This window comes from Hemibagrus wyckioides, linkage group LG06 (genome assembly GCF_019097595.1).
Source record: "Hemibagrus wyckioides isolate EC202008001 linkage group LG06, SWU_Hwy_1.0, whole genome shotgun sequence".
NCBI lineage: Eukaryota > Metazoa > Chordata > Actinopteri > Siluriformes > Bagridae > Hemibagrus > Hemibagrus wyckioides.
Genome location: NC_080715.1, coordinates 2432073 through 2453863, shown reverse-complemented (window position 1 = coordinate 2453863; position 21791 = coordinate 2432073). Strand labels below are relative to the sequence as shown.

Sequence of the window (21791 nt, the reverse complement as noted above, 5' to 3'; positions counted from 1 at the left end):
TGTGTGTGTGTGCGTGTGTGTGCAGGTGTGTGCGCACGGGATGCGATGTGTGTGCACTTGCGTGCATGTGTGTGTGTGTGCAGCGCATGTGTGTGTATATGTGTGTGTGCATGTGTGTGATGTGTGTGTGTGTAAGGTGTGTGTATGTGTGCAGGCTAGATGTGTGTGTGTAGGTGCGACAGGTGTGTGTGTGAGACAGAAACCTGACGTGTCCTGAGTCTCTTTTTTTAGCAGTAACTGGGTCGAATGGAGCTGACATTTCAGCTGAGATTTTCTCCCACTGAGAGCACATGCAGGGTTTCTACTTGAAATTCTGAATAGTGATCTCTCTCTCACACACACACACACACACACACACACACACACACATATAGTAGTCAAGCAGTCTTGTAGGTAAACAGGAGGGCTGAATAATTAAAGTTTGAATATCTGGCAGCTCGTACTAAAGCACACGGCATTACACAGTGTGTGTGAAGCTGTGCTAATGGTGTCATAACTGAACACACACACACGTGTCCTGCTCACTTTAGTGATGCTGCTACCATTTTAACTTCACCATTGTGACTGTGTGTGATTACTGGGTTAAAATACAATACAATAAAATAAAATAAAATAAAATAAAATAAAATAAAATAAAATAAAATAAAATAAAATAAAATAAAATAAAATAAAAATAAATAAAAAAAATAAATCTGACTTGTATCTTTTTCATATTTATTTAATTAATTATTTATTCATTAATTGAGTTATATTTTGTCATTAATAGTTCCATTCATCTTTTTCTAATTATTTTTTACTTATTGTTTGCTTCATTTTTTATTTCTCTTTTCAGCCATTTAATGATCGATTGATTGTTTTTTGTTTTTTTGTTTTATTTTTGTTTTTATGATGAAGCTGAAAAAATGAACAAACAAATTTCTGAAAAATTTCTGAAATTCTGAAACAATGTAGAATAATTAATTTAATTTTTAATTTCTTTTCTTTCTTTTTTTTAATTACTGCATGGTAGATTTTGAAATTTGAGGTTTTTGACAACTGCATAAAAAAATTAAATCCTGTTTTAAAAAATAAATATATAAATAAATAAACTAGGATGGATAAAAAAAGGGAGAAAAGAAAAGGAAAAAATGTAAAAATATAACAGGAATCCGTGACAACACCACCACAGATTAAAAAAATAAACAAATAAATAAATAAATAAGATAGAAGATTGCTGAAAATTACAAACTAACAAACAAATAAATCCTCTTTCAAAACTAATTTCTCTCTTTAAGATAAAGAGCTTTCAAATGAATTTTATTTTTTATTGCATTTAATTATTATTAATACTATTATTCTTCTTTTGAATTTTATTTCATTCTTATTTGTGTATAATGCTTTAAAAGGGATTATAAAATAAAGGTTTTATTATTATTATTATTATTATTATTATTATTATTATTATTTCCAACTAAACTATTACTATTATTATTACAACTATTTAATTTTTGTTGTAAACAGAAAGGTGAAGAGGGAGGTCATGTGACTCGTCCTGTGTGATGAGTGTGAGTAACACGAGTGGACATTAGTGTAGATTTGCTGATGAATTATAACGACGTGAAATTTTTGGACTCTTCTGACCTTCATGTGTTCCAGGATCTGAGAGGAAATGAGCACTCTACACTCTACTCTACACTCTACTCTACACTCTACTCTACACTCTACTCTACACTCTGCTCTACACTCTACTCTACACTCTACTCTACACTCTACTCTACACTCTGCTCTACACTCTACTCTACACTCTGCTCTACACTCTGCTCTACACACTGCTCTACACTCTGCTCTACACTCTGCTCTACACTCTACTCTACACTCTGCTCTACACACTGCACTACACTCTGCTCTACACTCTACTCTACACTCTGCTCTACACACTGCACTACATTCTACTCTACACTCTGCTCTACACTCTACTCTACACTCTGCTCTACACTCTGCTCTACACTCTACTCTACACTCTGCTCTACACTCTACTCTACACTCTACTCTACACTCTACTCTACACTCTACTCTACACTCTGCTCTACACTCTACTCTACACTCTACTCTACACTCTACTCTACACTCTACTCTACACTCTGCTCTACACACTGCACTACATTCTACTCTACACTCTGCTCTACACTCTACTCTACACTCTGCTCTACACTCTGCTCTACACACTGCTCTACACTCTGCTCTACACTCTGCTCTACACTCTACTCTACACTCTACTCTACACTCTGCTCTACACTCTACTCTACACTCTACTCTACACTCTACTCTACACTCTGCTCTACACTCTACTCTACACTCTGCTCTACACTCTGCTCTACACTCTGCTCTACACTCTACTCTACACTCTGCTCTACACTCTACTCTACACTCTGCTCTACACTCTACTCTACACACTGCTCTACACTCTACTCTACACTCTGCTCTACACTCTACTCTACACACTGCTCTACACTCTACTCTACACTCTGCTCTACACTCTACTCTACACTCTGCTCTACACTCTACTCTACACACTGCTCTACACTCTACTCTACACTCTGTTCTACACTCTACTCTACACTCTGCTCTACACTCTACTCTACACTCTGCTCTACACTCTGCTCTACACTCTGCTCTACACTCTACTCTACACTCTGCTCTACACTCTGCTCTACACTCTACTCTACACTCTGCTCTACACTCTGCTCTACACTCTACTCTACACTCTGCTCTACACTCTACTCTACACACTGCTCTACACTCTACTCTACACTCTGTTCTACACTCTACTCTACACTCTGCTCTACACTCTACTCTACACTCTGCTCTACACTCTGCTCTACACTCTGCTCTACACTCTACTCTACACTCTGCTCTACACTCTGCTCTACACTCTACTCTACACTCTGCTCTACACTCTGCTCTACACTCTGCTCTACACTCTACTCTACACTCTGCTCTACACTCTACTCTACACACTGCTCTACACTCTGCTCTACACTCTGCTCTACACTCTGCTCTACACTCTACTCTACACTCTGCTCTACACTCTACTCTACACTCTGCTCTACACTCTACTCTACACACTGCTCTACACTCTACTCTACACTCTGCTCTACACTCTGCTCTACACTCTACTCTACACTCTGCTCTACACTCTGCTCTACACTCTGCTCTACACTCTACTCTACACTCTGCTCTACACTCTGCTCTACACTCTACTCTACACTCTGCTCTACACTCTACTCTACACACTGCTCTACACTCTGCTCTACACTCTACTCTACACTCTGCTCTACACTCTACTCTACACTCTGCTCTACACTCTACTCTACACTCTGCTCTACACTCTACTCTACACACTGCTCTACACTCTACTCTACACTCTGCTCTACACTCTACTCTACACACTGCTCTACACTCTGCTCTACACTCTGCTATACACTCTACTCTACACTCTGCTCTACACTCTACTCTACACTCTGCTCTACACTCTGCTCTACACTCTACTCTACACTCTACTCTACACTCTACTCTACACTCTGCTCTACACTCTACTCTACACTCTGCTCTACACTCTACTCTACACTCTACTCTACACTCTGCTCTACACTCTACTCTACACTCTGCTCTACACTCTACTCTACACTCTGCTCTACACTCTACTCTACACTCTACTCTACACTCTGTTCTACACTCTGCTCTACACTCTGCTCTACACTCTGCTCTACACTCTACTCTACACTCTGCTCTACACTCTACTCTACACTCTGCTCTACATTCTGCTCTACACACTGCTCTACACTCTGCTCTACACTCTGCTCTACACTCTGCTCTACACTCTACTCTACACTCTACTCTACACTCTGTTCTACACTCTGCTCTACACTCTACTCTACACTCTGCTCTACACTCTGCTCTACACTCTGCTCTACACTCTACTCTACACTCTATTCTACACTCTGCTCTACACTCTACTCTACACTCTGCTCTACACTCTACTCTACACTCTGCTCTACACTCTACTCTACACACTGCTCTACACTCTACTCTACACTCTGCTCTACACTCTACTCTACACTCTGCTCTACACTCTACTCTACACTCTGCTCTACACACTGCTCTACACTCTGCTCTACACACTGCTCTACACTCTACTCTACACTCTGCTCTACACTCTACTCTACACTCTGCTCTACACACTGCTCTACACTCTACTCTACACTCTACTCTACACTCTGTTCTACACTCTACTCTACACTCTACTCTACACTCTGTTCTACACTCTACTCTACACTCTACACTCTGTTCTACACTCTACTCTACACTCTACTCTACACTCTGCTCTACACTCTGCTCTACACACTGCTCTACACTCTGCTCTACACTCTACTCTACACTCTGCTCTACACTCTACTCTACACTCTGCTCTACACTCTGCTCTACACACTGCTCTACACTCTGCTCTACACTCTGCTCTACACACTGCTCTACACTCTGCTCTACACTCTACTCTACACACTGCTCTACACTCTGCTCTACACTCTACTCTACACTCTGCTCTACACTCTGCTCTACACACTGCTCTACACACTGCTCTACACTCTACTCTACACACTGCTCTACACACTGCTCTACACACTGCTCTACACTCTACTCTACACACTGCACTACATTCTACTCTACACACTGCTCTACACACTGCTCTACACACTGCTCTACACTCTACTCTACACACTGCACTACATTCTACTCTACACTCTACTCTACACACTGCACTACATTCTACTCTACACACTGCTCTACACACTGCTCTACACACTGCTCTACACTCTACTCTACACACTGCACTACATTCTACTCTACACACTGCTCTACACACTGCTCTACACTCTACTCTACACACTGCTCTACACACTGCTCTACACACTGCTCTACACTCTACTCTACACACTGCACTACATTCTACTCTACACACTGCTCTACACACTGCTCTACACACTGCTCTACACTCTACTCTACACACTGCACTACATTCTACTCTACACTCTGCTCTACACTCTACTCTACACACTGCTCTACACACTGCTCTACACTCTACTCTACACACTGCTCTACACACTGCTCTACACACTGCTCTACACACTGCTCTACACTCTGCTCTACACACTGCTCTACACTCTACTCTACACACTGCTCTACACTCTACTCTACACACTGCTCTACACACTGCTCTACACTCTACTCTACACACTGCACTACATTCTACTCTACACACTGCTCTACACACTGCTCTACACACTGCTCTACACACTGCTCTACACTCTACTCTACACACTGCTCTACACTCTACTCTACACACTGCTCTACACTCTACTCTACACTCTACTCTACACTCTACTCTACACTCTGCTCTACACTCTGCTCTACACACTGCTCTACACTCTACTCTACACTCTACTCTACACTCTACTCTACACACTGCTCTACACTCTACTCTACACTCTACTCTACACTCTGCTCTACACTCTACTCTACACTCTGCTCTACACTCTACTCTACACTCTACTCTACACTCTGCTCTACACTCTACTCTACACTCTGCTCTACACTCTGCTCTACACTCTACTCTACACTCTACTCTACACTCTACTCTACACACTGCTCTACACTCTACTCTACACTCTGCTCTACACTCTACTCTACACTCTACTCTACACTCTACTCTACACACTGCTCTACACTCTACTCTACACTCTACTCTACACTCTACTCTACACACTGCTCTACACTCTACTCTACACACTGCTCTACACCGACATGTCCAGCAGGTGAGGATTCGCCCAGAAATCAGTGTTTCTTTATCAGACCTGGCAGAAACGCTGCACAGGCAGCCGAGGTACTGGGATCTGAGTACAGATGTGTACAGTTGTGTGAATGCAGCTAAACACCAGCGTGGATCAGAAGGCAGGAAGCTAAAGGCATGGTCTGGACACAGAGCCGCCGTGTTCCTTTTGTAACGTGATAAACACGCCTCTAATCGGCGTAGAGAATCAATTTCACTTCCACTCTTTTCATTTCCTCTAATCAGACTCTGCCTCATTAAGTCTTTTCTTCAGAACGGGGGAAAAAACATCAGGTCTGATTTGATCTCATTCATTTGTACGTTAAAAGAAATGTGACAATCAACATTTGGGAAGATTTCAGTGAAGATCATTTGTGTTAAAATATCTTACAGATTTTAATCTTCCCAGCTGTTTGTGTTCTAATTTAATTTCAGTTCATAAAGTTTCTTTTCTGTTTATATTCAGCTGATTAGAAAAGTTCTGCTTCACAGACGTGACGTGTGTAGAAGAGTGTGATGTCAGGATTACGCTGAAATACACTGCTCTACCCAGCAGCCCTAGCGAGTCACATGACCGAGTCACGTCACTGATCACTCACGTTTCATCTTCCTCAGTAATTTGCATTTCTGCTGCTTCCTGTCTGTGTTGTTGTTGTTGTTGTTGTTGTTCAGTGTTTTGCCATCTGACAATACCGAGCAGTTTCCTCTTGCACTGCTGTTCTGGTTCTTGAACTTCTTTGTACATTGCCTGACTTCTTCCTGTTTCGGATTTTTGGTCGGGGTTCGAGCCACAGCACTGCCAAGCTGCCCCTGTTGGGCAGTTGAGCAAGGCCCTTAACCCTCTCTGCTCCAGGGGTGTTGTATCGTAGCTGCCCCTGCGCTCTGACCCCAACTTCCTCAGCTGGGATAGTTAAAGAAAAGAATTCCACTGTACTGTAATGTTTATGTGATAATAAAGGCTTATTAATCAACAACTTCTGACCAGTCAGAGTCAGCAGCTCTGTGGTGTAATTTTATAATAATTCATCTTAAAGAAAATTTAAGGCGTAACGCATCTACCCTAAGAGCTGGCTGTAAATCCCCATCTACACCTTTCCACTCCAGCATGAGGAGAGACTGGAGGATGCAGAGAAGACAGATTGAGGACTTTAAAATAAATGTTACAGTCACATCGCTGTAAAATCTAAAATGTCCAGGCTTTGGAGAGATGGGAGAGTAGTGAAGAGTACAGAAGAGGGAAGAGACCCATTCCACATCAGCTAATGGGCCGAATAAACCACCGGCATCTTTAAAGTGACAGGAAACAAGCAGATTCACAAAAAAATGCCTGCCGTCCTTCTTCATTACAGGCTCCTGTCGAGCGGAGAAACGTTTCAGAGAGCTGTCTCTCAACACCGTCTCTCTGGTCCACTACAACCCATCCACATCTCCACATAAATAAACATCTACAAACATCCAGTGAAATAAAAAAAAAAAAAACTCAGACGCTAACATGCTAATCAAGTCATCATGGAAACGGGGTTTGTCAGCAGGAGGTATCGGAGCGATGGAGAGGAGAAACATGTCAGATCTGATCTCCATCATGCACCGTGGTCAGAAAGCTCTCCCTCCTCACTGTGTTAGACATTTTCCAATCCACTGACCATCTTCACTACATCATAAACCACTAACACAGTGAAGCATGGTGGAGGTAGCAGCAGCATGGTGAGACGTTCCTCAAACTAATCCCCTGTGTTCCTTCTCGTGATGTTTTATGTCACCTTCGGGCAGAGCCACACCAGGGATACGTTTTCATAAGCAAGCTCTTCAATTCAATTCAATTGAATTCTACCTTGTCCTGGACTCATGATGCTGTTGGTTTAGATAACAAACTTAAGGTTCTTCCAGGTCTGATGGCAACAACCCAAATCTGAACAATTAATAAATTAATAATTTTGCAGATTTGCACCATAATTCTCCACCCACCCACCCCTTCTTTCTGCCTCCATGCCCCTCCCCCATCTCCCTCCAACACCCTTTAAAAATTGAGCTATTTTGTTATTATAGAACCCCAAAAAAGTCCATTCAGTTCCAGGTTGTAGTTTTTGAGGAGTGAATACTTGTGCAACACACTGTAGTCCATCCATAGGCTTCTCTCTAACCATCTCTCTCTCTCTCTCTCTCTCAGGTGAGTGTGTTGGTGGGTTTAGCCATAGCAGGTCGTTAGCAAGGTGTGTGTCACTACCTGAAGGGAAACACTGCAACTCATGGCTTTAGCTGTGACACTTTGTCGTAGGTGGCAGATAAACGCAGTCTCTCCTCCGCTCGCATCATCCAACGCTCCACTCCTCTGCTGTTCCTTTTCTTCTGCTCTTCTTACCTTAAGGAGGAACGGAGTGAGAGAAGATTCAGCCGTCACGCTGTCACCATCAACAGCCGGGATAAACAACACACTGACTGGAGAGAGAGAGAGAGAGAGAGAGAGAAAGAGAGAGAGAGAGATAGAGAGGCAGAGCGAGAGAGAGAAAGAGAGAGAGAGGCAGAGCGAGAGTTTATTTAAAATGGCATTTCCAAAATATTTGCTTGATTTTATTTGATGTTTACATTTCTTGTGCTCTTATTATTTTCTTTGTTTTCTCTTGTTTACTTTAATAAGGTGAAAGATATAAAGAGAGAGAGACAGAGAGAGAGAGAGAATGAGAGAGAGACAGAGACAGAGACAGAGAGAGAGAGAGAATGAGAGAGAGAATGAGAGAGAGACAGAGACAGAGAGAGAATGAGAAAGAGACAGCATGCATAAATTTCCCAAGAGTGCTACTGATTAAAATCTGTATTTGAAATGATAAGTTTCAATATATGCCATGTTTAGGATTTTCTGAATGTGGGCGTGTCCCAATCCACACACCATAATCACTATATAGTCCACATACCACACCTTCATTAGTCCACAGTGGGCGTGTCCCTAACCACACACCATATAATTTACATAACACTATAACCAGTCCACAGTGGGCGTGTTCCAACCCACACACGCTTTATTCACTATATAGTCCACATAAACACCATCATTAGTGCACAGTGGGCGTGTCCCAAACCACACACATAATTTACATACACATCTTCCCCAGTCTAGAGTGGGTGTGTCCCAAATCACACACATCCTATTTACCATAAAGTCTATTTAAACACCATCATTAGTGCACTGTGAGCATGTCCCAAACCACACGCCCTATTCACTATATAGTCTACATACACACCATCCCCAGTGCACAGTGGGTGTGTCCCAAATTACACACAATATAATTTACATACACACCATCCTCAGTCCAGAGTGGGTGTGTCCCAAATCACACATCCTATCCAATATATGTAGTCTACATAAACACCATCACTAGTGCACTGTGGGTGTGTCCCAAACCACACACCCTATTCACTATATAGCCCACATTAACACAATCATTAGAACACTGTGGGCGTGTCCCAAACCATACACCCTATTCACTGTATAGTCTACATAAACACCATCATTTGTACACTGTGGGCGTGTCCCAAACCATACACCCTATTCACTGTGTAGTCTACATAAACACCATCATTAGTACACTGTGGGCATGTCCCAAACTACACACAATATAATTTACATACACACCATCCACAGTCCCAACCCACACATGACTGTACAGTCAAGATCAACACCATCATCATCAGGCTGTTCAGGGCTTAGAAAGTTATAACCAGTCATTAAGTTGGTATAACACCTGAGTCAGGTGACATGATTTTGTTGACATATGGTTGTTATGTCACTGCCAGCGTTGACATACATTAGAGCCTCATGACATTGCAGCTCCTTACACTGGTAGCATCTCAGTGTCCTAACGCAAGGCAAGCCTTTATAAAGGTTTATTAAGGTTTATATCAACTGTCTTTATCTTCTGTGTAGCACAATGAACACACAGCAGTAAGAGGTGTCCTGAACCGGATAAATTCTGCAGGGCAATACTGAGATTTATATTTATACCAGTTGTTATAAAGGGTTTATGTAGGTGTTGTGTAGCTCCTATGAAGACAAGCCTTAAGTGAAGTGCTGCTGTATATATGACTCTGACTGGAAGGAGTTTAAATTTAAATGTATGAGGTTTAAAGCTTCAGATGCATTTTGTTTTATCACAGATGGAAAGATCTGGGAGTTTTATAGACTAACACACATCAATCCATCACAGCAGGCCTCGGGGTGAAACTGGAGCTAATATCCTACTGCAAAACAAAGAGGGGGGGGCAGAGAGAGAGAGAGAGAGAGGGGAGTGAGGGGGGGTGGAGGGAGAGAGAGGGGGTGGAGGGGGAGGGGGGCGGAGGGGGAGAGAGAGAGAATGAGAGAAGGAAAGATAGAGAAAGGGAGCAGGAGAGAGAGAGAGAGAGAGAGAGACAGAGGCAGGAGGGGGTGGAGAGAGAGGGAAAGAGGGAGGTATAGATATAAATCAGACTCCTCACCCTGCAGCCACAGTCACAAGCGAACACAAAACCTCACTGAAAATGGACACAATAACCTCGGGCTCCGAGAGAAACGAACGAACCATCGAGTGAACGAGTGACTGCCCTTTAAAAAGAGCAACACAAAACCACAGCGACAATAAACGTGAAAACTCGGTCACACAAACACGTCTGTGCTGGGAAACGAAAAGTCGAGGTGGCTCATGAATAATTAATGAGGCCATCTAAAAACACAATAAAGACGGAAATATAACGCGCATCTCACACGTGAGGGTCTGATAAAAATCACGCCTCTTTATTAGCACTTAAACAGAACGAGGGAGTTAACGAGGAAGCATTTAACTGCTCTCTGAAATATGAGCGATTATTAGATGCTGAGAGTCAATTAATAAACAGGACGAAAGCGTGATAAAACACTGAAGCTGCAGAGAATCAGACGGATCTGAGGCGGTGCTGGTGGGTGTGGCCTAATATTCAAATTAAGCATGAGTCTCTGTGTGAGACTCCACCTCTGATGCAACAAAATCAGGATCCATGAAGCAAATGAAACATTATAGAGTTTCACAGCGACTATCGCTAGGTTAGCTTTCACTCGCTAGGTAGCTTTTACATGATGAGGTAGCTTTTACATGCTAGGTTAGCTTTAGCCTGCTAGGTTAGCTTTCACTCACTTTAATATTCTTTCACTAGGGGAGCGGTTTCTCAATAGGTTAGTTATAAAATCTATATGGGAAGGGCTAGTGTCATCAGCCTTGTGAGTGTTGAGGCCCCGCCCACTTGACATCCACTCTGTGCTTCAGACTGTGTTCAGTGTGAACCTGGTTTACAGACCGAGGCTTTAATTTCCCTGGTGAGATTCTTCACTATGACATGATGATGACGATGATGATGATGATGATGATGATGTGTTTTTGTCTGGAAAGAAAGGAGAACTTCAGAAAGCAGCTTGTTGTTGTTTTTGGTGTGAACGTTATGTACACACAGTGTTACTCTGTGATTTTAGTGTTTTGGGACGAGCGTCGCTCTGACAGTTTATCGACTGTCATCATCCGTCTGAGACACAACTACAACATCCTCAACACACTGAACTACTGCTGCTGCTGCTCTCCTCCACCCACATCACTGACTCCTAATCATCACCTGTCAGAGAGAGAGAGAGAGAGAGAGAGAGAGACAGAGACAGAGACACACAGAGAGAGAGAGAGAGAGAGAGAGAGACAGAGAGACAGAGAGAGACAGAGAGAGAGAGAGAGAGAGACAGAGAGAGACAGAGAGAGACAGAGAGAGAGAGAGAGAGAGAGAGACAGAGAGAGACAGAGAGACAAAGTCTGCTGTCTTTAAAGCCTCAGTTGAGTGTGTTTACATATGTCCAGATGTTTTAAGGACACAGTGGTGGATGTGACAGAGACGTAACCTCACTCTCACTCAAAACTCTCTATAAACCTCACTGTGACTATCACCCTGAGGGATAAGACAAGGAAAAGGAAGGGAAGTGTCATCAGCCAAATGACAGGAAAGGAAAGGAAAGGAAGAAAGAGACAGAAAGAAAGGAAAGCGAGGAGTAAAGGAGATGAAAGAAAGGAACAGAATTTTAAAAAATTAAGAAAGAGAGACAAAATATTACTTAAAAAACAAATAAATAGGTAAATAAATAAATAGATGAAAATAAATCAGACTAAGCGTGATGGCTGAGGTCAGACAGAGCAGCTGTAGTGTATTAGAGTAGAGTTGGTCATTTCTGGGCCTTTTCTTCTCTCTCCCTGAATAAACGCTGCAGCTTGTGTAAGAGCTCAGTAATAGAGGGCACACAGTCAGCTGGAGAAAGCTGAGCGCTCTACCAGGAACTGTTTTCATTCTGCTGCTTAGAAAACTCAAAACCATTCCAAACCTTATTTTTTCCTCAGAACCACTCCATCATTCTTCATTAAGAGGAGCTCTGAGCCGAGTGCTCTGATTGGCTGAGAGCGGCTTGTTGTTCAGGAGCAGAGAGGAATGTTTTCTGGGTCAGAGCTGAACTCTGAGGTATTCATCACGGGATAAAAAGCTGCTTTCAGGATGAGGGGGAGCTCCACAGCGTTCTCCTGCTGGGTTCTCTTGAACCCCAAGTGCTCATGCTGCTCAACCTCGCCTCGGTTCTCCTGAACCCCGAGTGCTCATGCTGCTCAACCTCTCCTCGGTTCTCCTGAACCCCGAGTGCTCAACCTCTCCTCGGTTCTCCTGAACCCCGAGTGCTCAACCTCTCCTCGGTTCTCCTGAACCCCAAGTGCTCAACCTCTCCTCGGTTCTCCTGAACCCCGAGTGCTCATGCTGCTCAACCTCGCCTCGGTTCTCCTGAACCCCGAGTGCTCATGCTGCTCAACCTCTCCTCGGTTCTCCTGAACCCCGAGTGCTCAACCTCTCCTCGGTTCTCCTGAACCCCGAGTGCTCAACCTCTCCTCGGTTCTCCTGAACCCAGAGTGCTCAACCTCTCCTCGGTTCTCCTGAACCCCGAGTGCTCAACCTCTCCTCGGTTCTCCTGAACCCCGAGTACTCATGCTGCTCAACCTCTCCTCTGTTCTCCTAAACCACGAGTGCTCAACCTCTTCTCGGTTCTCCTGAACCCCGAGTGCTCAACCTCTCCTCGGTTCTCCTGAACCCCGAGTGCTCATGCTGCTCAACCTCTCCTCTGTTCTCCTGAACCCCGAGTGCTCAACCTCTCCTCGGTTCTCCTGAACCCCGAGTGCTCAACCTCTCCTCGGTTCTCCTGAACCCAGAGTGCTCAACCTCTCCTCGGTTCTCCTGAACCCCGAGTGCTCAACCTCTCCTCGGTTCTCCTGAACCCCGAGTACTCATGCTGCTCAACCTCTCCTCTGTTCTCCTAAACCACGAGTGCTCAACCTCTTCTCGGTTCTCCTGAACCCCGAGTGCTCAACCTCTCCTCGGTTCTCCTGAACCCCGAGTGCTCATGCTGCTCAACCTCTCCCCTGTTCTCCTGAACCCCGAGTGCTCAACCTCTCCTCGGTTCTCCTGAACCCCGAGTGCTCCTGCTGCTCTACCTCTCCTCGGTTCTCCTGAACCCCGAGTGCTCATGCTGTTTAACCTTCAAGATTTCAAGATTCAAGAAGGTTTTATTGTCATTTCAACCACATACAGCTGGTGCAGTACATAGTGAAATGAAACAACGTTTCTCCAGGACCTGGTGCTACATAAACATACAACAACAAGTTCAACACAAAACAACAAACAACACCACAGAGCTAGGACAGAAGTTTGTCTTAGCCACGTAAAGTGCACAGTGTGCAGCTAGGTGCAAACAGAGCATAGACAAGACAGTGCAAAAAAGACAATAAATACAATAAAGACAACACAAAAGAACACAGGACACTTAGCACCGAAAAGAAATAAAAGAACGTGTACTGGAATGTAAGTGAAATAAAATAGATAAAGTGAAATGATGTAAAAAAAAGTATTGTGCAAAAATATTGTGCAAAAATACACAGCAGCGGTTGAGGTAGTGCAAATAGAATAAACATAAATATAACTATAGCAGCGGATGACAGGTAGAGGTAGTGCAGTAAGTAATGAACAGTATAAATTATGTGTGTGTGTGTGTGCGTCCACACAGTCAAGAGAGAGTGTGTGTATCTGTGTGTGAGAGACAGAGAGTTAATATACAGTTCAGTCCTGAGTGAGAGTGTGTGTGTGAGAGTGTAGAACAGTTCAGTCCTGAGTGAGAGTGTGTGAGAGAGTGTAGAACAGTTCAGTCCTGAGTGAGAGTGTGTGTGAGAGTGTAGAACAGTTCAGTCCTGAGTGAGAGTGTGTGAGAGAGTGTAGAACAGTTCAGTCCTGAGTGAGAGTGTGTGTGTGTGTGAGAGTGTAGAACAGTTCAGTCCTGAGTGAGAGTGTGTGTGAGAGTGTAGAACAGTTCAGTCCTGAGTGAGAGTGTGTGTGTGTGTGTGTGTGTGAGAGAGTGTAGAACAGTTCAGTCCTGAGTGAGAGTGTGTGTGAGAGTGTAGAACAGTTCAGTCCTGAGTGAGAGTGTGTGTGAGAGTGTAGAACAGTTCAGTCCTGAGTGAGAGTGTGTGAGAGAGTGTAGAACAGTTCAGTCCTGAGTGAGAGTGTGTGTGAGAGTGTAGAACAGTTCAGTCCTGAGTGAGAGTGTGTGAGAGAGTGTAGAACAGTTCAGTCCTGAGTGAGAGTGTGTGTGAGAGTGTAGAACAGTTCAGTCCTGAGTGAGAGTGTGTGTGTGTGTGAGAGTGTAGAACAGTTCAGTCCTGAGTGAGAGTGTGTGTGAGAGAGTGTAGAACAGTTCAGTCCTGAGTGAGAGTGTGTGTGAGAGTGTAGAACAGTTCAGTCCCGGGTGTTGAGGAGCCTAATGGCTTGAGGAAAGAAACTGTTACACAGTCTGGTTGTGAGGGCCCGAATGCTCCGGTACCTCTTTCCAGATGGCAGGAGGGTGAAGAGTGTGTGTGAGGGGTGTGTGGGGTCAGCCACAATACTGTTGGCTTTGCGGATGCAGCGTGCGGTGTAAATGTCTGTGATAGAGGGGAGAGAGACTCCGATGATCTTCTCAGCTGTACTCACTATCCGCTGAAGGGTCTTGCGATCCGAGACGATGCAGTTCCCAAACCAGGCAGTGATGCAGCTGCTCAGGACGCTCTCGATGGTCCCTCTGTAGAACACAGTCAGGATGGGGGAAGGGAGATGGGCTTTACTCAGCCTCCTCAGGAAGTAGAGGCGCTGCTGGGCTTTCTTGGTGATGGAGCTGGTGTTGAGTGACCAGGTGAAGTTCTCCGCCAGATGGACACCAAGGAATTTGATGCTCTTGACGATCTCCACAGAGGAGCCATCGATGGACAGCGGAGAATGGTCACTCTGTGTTCTCCTGAAGTCAACAACCATCTCTTTGGTCTTGTCGACGTTCAGGGAGAGGTTGTTGGCTCTTCACCAGGCTGTTAGATGTTGCACCTCCTCTCTGTATGCTGACTCGTCGTTCTTGCTGATGAGATCCACCACGGTCGTGTCATCGGAGAACTTGACGATGTGGTTGGAGCTGTGCATTGCTGCACAGTCATGAGTCAGCAGAGTGAACAGCAGTGGACTGAGCACACAGCCCTGAGGTGCTCCAGTGCTCAGTGTGGTGGTGCTGGAGATACTGCTCCCGATCCGGACTGACTGAGGTCTCCCAGTCAGGAAATCCAGGATCCAGTTGCAGAGAGAGGTGTTCAGGCCCAGGAGACTCAGCTTCTTAATCAGCTGCTGAGGGATGATTGTGTTGAATGCTGAACTGAAATCTATGAACAGCATTCGAACGTAGGAGTCTTTGCAGTCCAGGTGTGTGAGGGCCAGATGGAGGGTTGTGGTGATGGCGTCTTCCGTGGAACGGTTAGGACGATACGCAAACTGCAAGGGGTCCAGCGAGGGTGGTAGCTGTGACATGATGTGCCTCATGACGAGCCTCTCGAAGCATTCCATCACGATTGGTGTGAGTGCAATGGGACGGTAGTCATTGAGGCAGGAAACCGTGGACTTCTTTGGCACAGGGACAATGGTCGTTGTCTTGAGGCACGTAGGGATGATGGAGCTGCTCAGCGAGATGTTGAAGATGTCAGTGAAGACATCTGCTAGCTGCTCTGCACACTCCCTGAGAACTCTGCCAGGAATGTTGTCTGGTCCAGCAGACTTCCGTGGGTTAACTCTGTATAGAGTTCTCTTCACGTCAGCCGTGGTGAGACAGAGCACTGGGTCATTAGGAGGAGGGATGGTCTTCCTCGCTGTTGTGTTGTTCTGTGCCTCAAACCGAGTAGTCGTTCAGCGCATCTGGAAGGGAGGCGTCACTGTCACAGGCAGGTGAAGTTGTCTTGTAGTTGGTGATCGCCTGGATGCACTGCCACATGCGCCGGGAGTCTCTGCTGTCCTGGAAGTGGCCGTGGATTCTCTGGGCATGTGCACGCTTCGCCTCTCTGATGGCTCGGGACAGTTTGGCCCTTGCTGTTTTTAAGGCCGCCCTGTCCCCTGATCTGAAGGCAGAGTCTCTCGACTTCAGGAGAGCACGCACTTCTGCAGTCATCCATGGCTTCTGGTTGGAGCGTGTTGTGATGGTCTTGGAGACAGTCACGTCATCGATGCATTTCCCGATGTAGTGACCTCTGGTGATGTACAGGTGATGTAACCTGGTGATGTAACCTCTCCTGTGTTCTCCTGAACCCCGAGTGCTCATGCTGCTCAACCTCTCCTCTGTTCTCCTGAACCCCGAGTGCTCAACCTCTCCTCGGTTCTCCTGAACCCCGAGTGCTCATGCTGCTCAACCTCTCCTCGGTTCTCCTGAACCCCGAGTGCTCATGCTGCTCAACCTCTCCTCTGTTCTCCTGAACCCCGAGTGCTCAACCTTTCCTCGGTTCTCCTGAACCCCGAGTGCTCATGCTGCTCAACCTCTCCTCTGTTCTCCTGAACCCCGAGTGCTCAACCTTTCCTCGGTTCTCCTGAACCCCGAGTGCTCATGCTGCTCAACCTCTCCTCTGTTCTCCTGAACCCCGAGTGCTCAACCTTTCCTCGGTTCTCCTGAACCCCGAGTGCTCATGCTGCTCAACCTCTCCTCTGTTCTCCTGAACCCCGAGTGCTCAACCTTTCCTCGGTTCTCCTGAACCCCGAGTGCTCATGCTGCTCAACCTCTCCTCGGTTCTCCTGAACCCCGAGTGCTCATGCTGCTCAACCTCTCCTGTGTTCTCCTGAACCCTGAGTGCTCAACCTCTCTTCGGTGCAGGGTTAATTGAATCATATTTTGATCCATTTTTAGTTACATGGCACGTTGTCGCTTCTCAAACTCCTCTTGCATGTTCCTCTGTCCTGAAGATGTTGGAGAACCTAAAGTTCCATCTTTACCTCTGACTGATACACAGCACTGACATTGGAGACTCCTTCCACACCATACACTAATAACCTTCTGATCTCCTTTTACACACGATTCGTAATGCATTTACGTGAAGCTGTACACGCCACAGCGTTGAGCGGTTACTATAGCAACCATGAGGTATTAGAACGTTAATATAAACCTGCTGCGGCGACGGACAGATAAAATGTTTCAGTTGTATTTCTATGAAGCATGAAGGAGAAAGAAGCGAGAAAAGATTCAGTCGTGTAGAATGCGCATTTGAATTCTGTGCTCGTTTCATTGTGTGTGTGTGTGTGTGTGTGAGATGACTTGCCCTTGCTTCACCTTGTTCCTCCGTTCGTATCTCTGACACACGTACAGGAAGCGAGTCTAAGAGCCTCACAGTAAGCAAGGGGCTGATTGAGGTCATAACCTTTGACCCCTCTTTTCAGGCGGTGATGTTTCGGTGTCTTGTCTCCTCTTCCTTCACACAGACACCGTGTGCTTCCTGTCAGTGCAAATCTGTCAGAGGTCTGGACTCTGATTGGTCAGAAGGTGATTAATTGATTCACTCTCTAGAACACCAGTTCTGACACACGTTATTGTTTCCATAGCAACTGAATTTCCACAGCTCCTTACCAGAGTCTCCAGTGTCAGAGGTTTGTATCAGTCCGAGGTGAAGCTGGACGTCTTCAGGCAGGACAGAGTTCACACTACACCGAACACCATAACCTGAGTGACGGAACCCATGTTCTAGACAAACAGAACGTCTCGCGGCGGAGTGAGAGTGAAATATCCGAGGTGTGTGTCGGTGTGTGAGATTCAGCCTTTTTCAATTCATGCCCAAATTAGCATGATTAATTAAGATGCTAATGTTTTTAGACACGATAAATATGAAACAGCCGAACAGACCAATCCGGCAAACTCCTCCGCATCGTACCGGCCCGCTCCCTCGCTCGCTCCGGCTTCAAATCGATCCGTGACGGAAAATCCAATCCCCGGAAAACAAAATCACATTCACCTCGCTTCAATTAGTCTGATGAAAGCATCACAGCAACACCAGGGCCAGAACAATTAAAATCAAGCGTGTACATCCTGAGAACTGAATCACACACACACACACACTTCAGCTCAAACACTAACACAGTTCCACTTCATTCCAGCAGAACTTTCATTTTCTACCTATCATGGCTCTAGGAACATTTCTGGGAACGTTTAAACTGTAATGTTTTTCCAAGAACATTTTCAGAACATTCCTGCAACACACAAAGCTCAAACTCAAAGTAAATATAAATACACATTTCCCTCAAACACTCATAAGAACATTGTGGTTATTTGGGGGGGAAAACATCGTAAAAACGCTCAGAGATATCAGATTAGACGGAGGAGGAGTCGGATCGGACAGATCGTCTGGAAGAGAGTGAGACGTTTAGAAAGCGATTAAGAATGTGTTTCTCTCCTGAAGAGACATCAGACGAGGGATTAGTGAAGGAACTGTGGGGGAGATGTTCTGTGTAGTGGTTTTAGATCAGATACAGAGAGGTCCAAATGTCTGAGAACACGGTTTTTACCATCAAAAAACAAAGGTTTTAAATATTTAAAAGAAATAAAGTACATGTATGAATAATTCCTATTAAATATTCTGCACTTTTTCTCACGTAAGCAGACATGTGATAGTGATATTGAGCGTAGAGGAAGTCTGATCTCATGTCTGATCTGTTCTAGTGTCACTAAAGCAGAAAAGGGACATAGTGAAAATTCCAAAACTCTGAAATTCATCAATAATAATTAAAAATAAAACGATCTAATCCTGCTATGAAAAGGGGAGAATAGAATTAGAAAAGACGGAAACATAAAAGTGTTTGGACTCGAAATGAAAGATGACGAGGAGGGCTGATGCATTATCCGATCTCTCACAGCACACTCACAGTTGGACTCATTCTACATCACGTCACATCACACGTGTAGTGAGAAGAGAACACGTCTCGGATATTAATGAAGGACCGGCTGATGGACTCGAGTCAGGACTGGAGGCTGAAGACTGATCTGCTGGACCAAGAGAAATGAAAGCAGCTGGATTTCATTTGATTCTTTCATTTCATGTTGTGAGTTTCGTTATCAGACCACATGAGTGACGTTTCTACCTGAACTCGAGTGCAGCAGACGGCTGATGTCGTAAATGTGAGTTCCTCCAGTATAAAATCCGATTAAAGCGGTCAGACACATTCGTAACACCAGGTAGAAATTCTTCCATGTCTTTGATGTCCACTCGAGTCTGATCTGTGAACGTGTTTCTTTTAACAGACTCCCTTTCCCTTTAAAGATTTCTTCTGTTTGTTTCCAGCAAGTGTTCGTCTATCAGAGAAGAACCCTGGAGGAGCCCTGGTGCGATTATGAGTGGACATGTCGGAGAAACAGCAGAAACATTTTATTGGAAAGCTTTTCCACATGCTGTCCTGACCTTCAGCCAGATAACAAGCTCTACATCTCAGCATGTGACCAGAGCTGGAGCACGCCTCAGTAAGACCTGGAGGATGATGATGATGATGATGACCCGGTGGAGCCCTCTGATAACAGTTTTGACATTAAAACCCAAAGCTCTTCCATGGTTTCAGAACGTCCTGGATCTCTGCTCTGGATTTATTTCAGAACAATGAGAACTTTCACAGAAGTTCAGCTTTAGTTCTTTCATAAAATTCTCTCTCTCTCTCTCTCTCTCTCTCTCTCTCTCTCTGTACATTTGAACCATTTGCGTGTCTTATAATTCTATTTATTTAATAATTTATTCATTATTTTTTATCTTAATCAAAATGTCCTTCTTTTTACTCACACAATTTCTTACTGGTGTTTCAGACTTCTTGCAGAATCGGCTCTTTCTTACTGCATTTGAAAGAAAATCGTCCTTCATTTTAATTCCTTTGTTCTCTCTCTCTCTCCCTCTCTCTCTCTCTCTCTCTCTCTCTCTCTCTCTTTCTCTCATTGTTTCCTTTTCCTTGAATCTGTAGGTTTTATTCAGACAGAAACACGCGGTGTTAATTGCTCCTGCTCTTAAAGACTAACACGTCACTCTGACTCTCGGTGTCTCAGGATAATAATCATGCTCTGGGAATAAAGTTTAACATCTCTGCATCTGTTGTTGTTGTTGATTATAATAAGTGAAGGAATTAACAGCAGACTGATGAGCATTATGTATTAAAGAAGCTCTCCAGCTGCTTGGTTAATGATATTAGACAGTTAGCTGATGAAGACGCCGCTGGTTAAAGGGGAAGAGGAAGAGTGTGGTGGTGTTTGTTTGGATGTCAGATCACAGAGCAGCTGAATGAAATGAGCGGTTCGGAAAATCGGCACGCGTTCGACTCGATAACGGAACCTCACCGCGTAACTGATAGACTGCCCTTTAGCGTGAGTTCATTCACAACAATCCAATCTGAGGCAGCCTTCAGCAGGATCGGACTCGGCTGAACCTCGCCGTGTCTTTAAACGAGGACGATTTGTACAGAATACAGAAGGAGATAAACATCAGACGCGTCAGGACAGAGACAGATTTACGACGTGAGAGTGGAACAGAGCTACTGGGCATTAAAATAAAATAATGAATTAAAATAAATAAAACACAGTCAGGAAACAAGCAGAGAGACAGATACACACCAGATATTATAGAGCTTTATGATTTGCAAGCATTAACCTAAAATATAATGATTTACATCAACAATTATAAAGCTGTCACTCAAATCAGCACTCCTTATATGGTCTGTGTTTCCTGTCCCCGCTTTCCCGGTTGTCATGGTAATTAATTAGCGGCTCATTTGTCAGGCTCTGACCTTTCTATGATTATTTTGTGTGTGAGTTTATCTTCATTCTGTCCTGTCTTTCTTTACTGTGTTTTATTTCCTCAAAAACACATAATTGAGTTAATTAGCGTTTATGTTACACGGCTACATTAACAGTTAGCAGTAATGTGTATATTAGCAGTTAGTGTATGATACAGAGCTCTGCACAGGTCAGAGAATCCCTATAGCCCTATAATCCTAAAGCTGACAGTCTGGAGCTTTGTGTCAAATACTGAGTGACATTTCTCATCAATATACTAAGACATGATGGATGGGAAGAGTGCATTATAATTAATATAGACAAATAATGGACCAGTGGAATTGAATAAATAAAAAATGAACCAATGTACTAATCAATCAATAAATCAAGCAAGCAACCAAACAAATAACTAACAAGTCAATCAACTCTCCAATCAACCACCAACCAAACGATCAATCAATCAAGAAACCAACCAAAGAACTAATTACCTAACTAACTAGTCAATCAAGCCACCAACTGACACTGACCGACCGACTGAACAATCAATCAATCAATCAATCAATCAACCTATCCAGGCTATTTTTGTAGTGATGATGTTGATGATGCACAGGAATGTTATTATTATAGCATTTCTACATGTCCAGTCTTCTCCAGACCTTCAGTGAGGTCATTTTCCAGTAAAATAATCATCATTACATCTGATGTTTTCTTATAAAAAGCTGATGTTTTTGACAGGAGCTGTGTACTCAAGGCTCTCACATCATTTGGTAGACATCATGTAATTTCTCGGCTGGTTGGAGA

At 44.3% G+C, this 21791-nt stretch overlaps 1 protein-coding gene across 6 annotated transcripts in view; it reads right to left on the bottom strand.

Annotated features, from left to right (window-relative positions):
- thsd7ba (thrombospondin, type I, domain containing 7Ba) overlaps positions 1 to 21791 on the bottom strand; it is a 277286-nt gene that overhangs the window by 201958 nt on the left and 53537 nt on the right. For 4 of the 6 annotated variants that reach the window (XM_058392433.1, XM_058392436.1, XM_058392438.1 and 1 more), the window contains exon 2: positions 8088 to 8299. The exons of 1 other annotated variant lie outside the window; for it this stretch is intronic. The gene's annotated coding sequence lies outside the window, so the exon portion shown is untranslated. The remainder of the gene's footprint in view (positions 1 to 8087; positions 8300 to 21791) is intronic. One more of the 6 variants, XM_058392434.1, reaches the window with a different exon arrangement.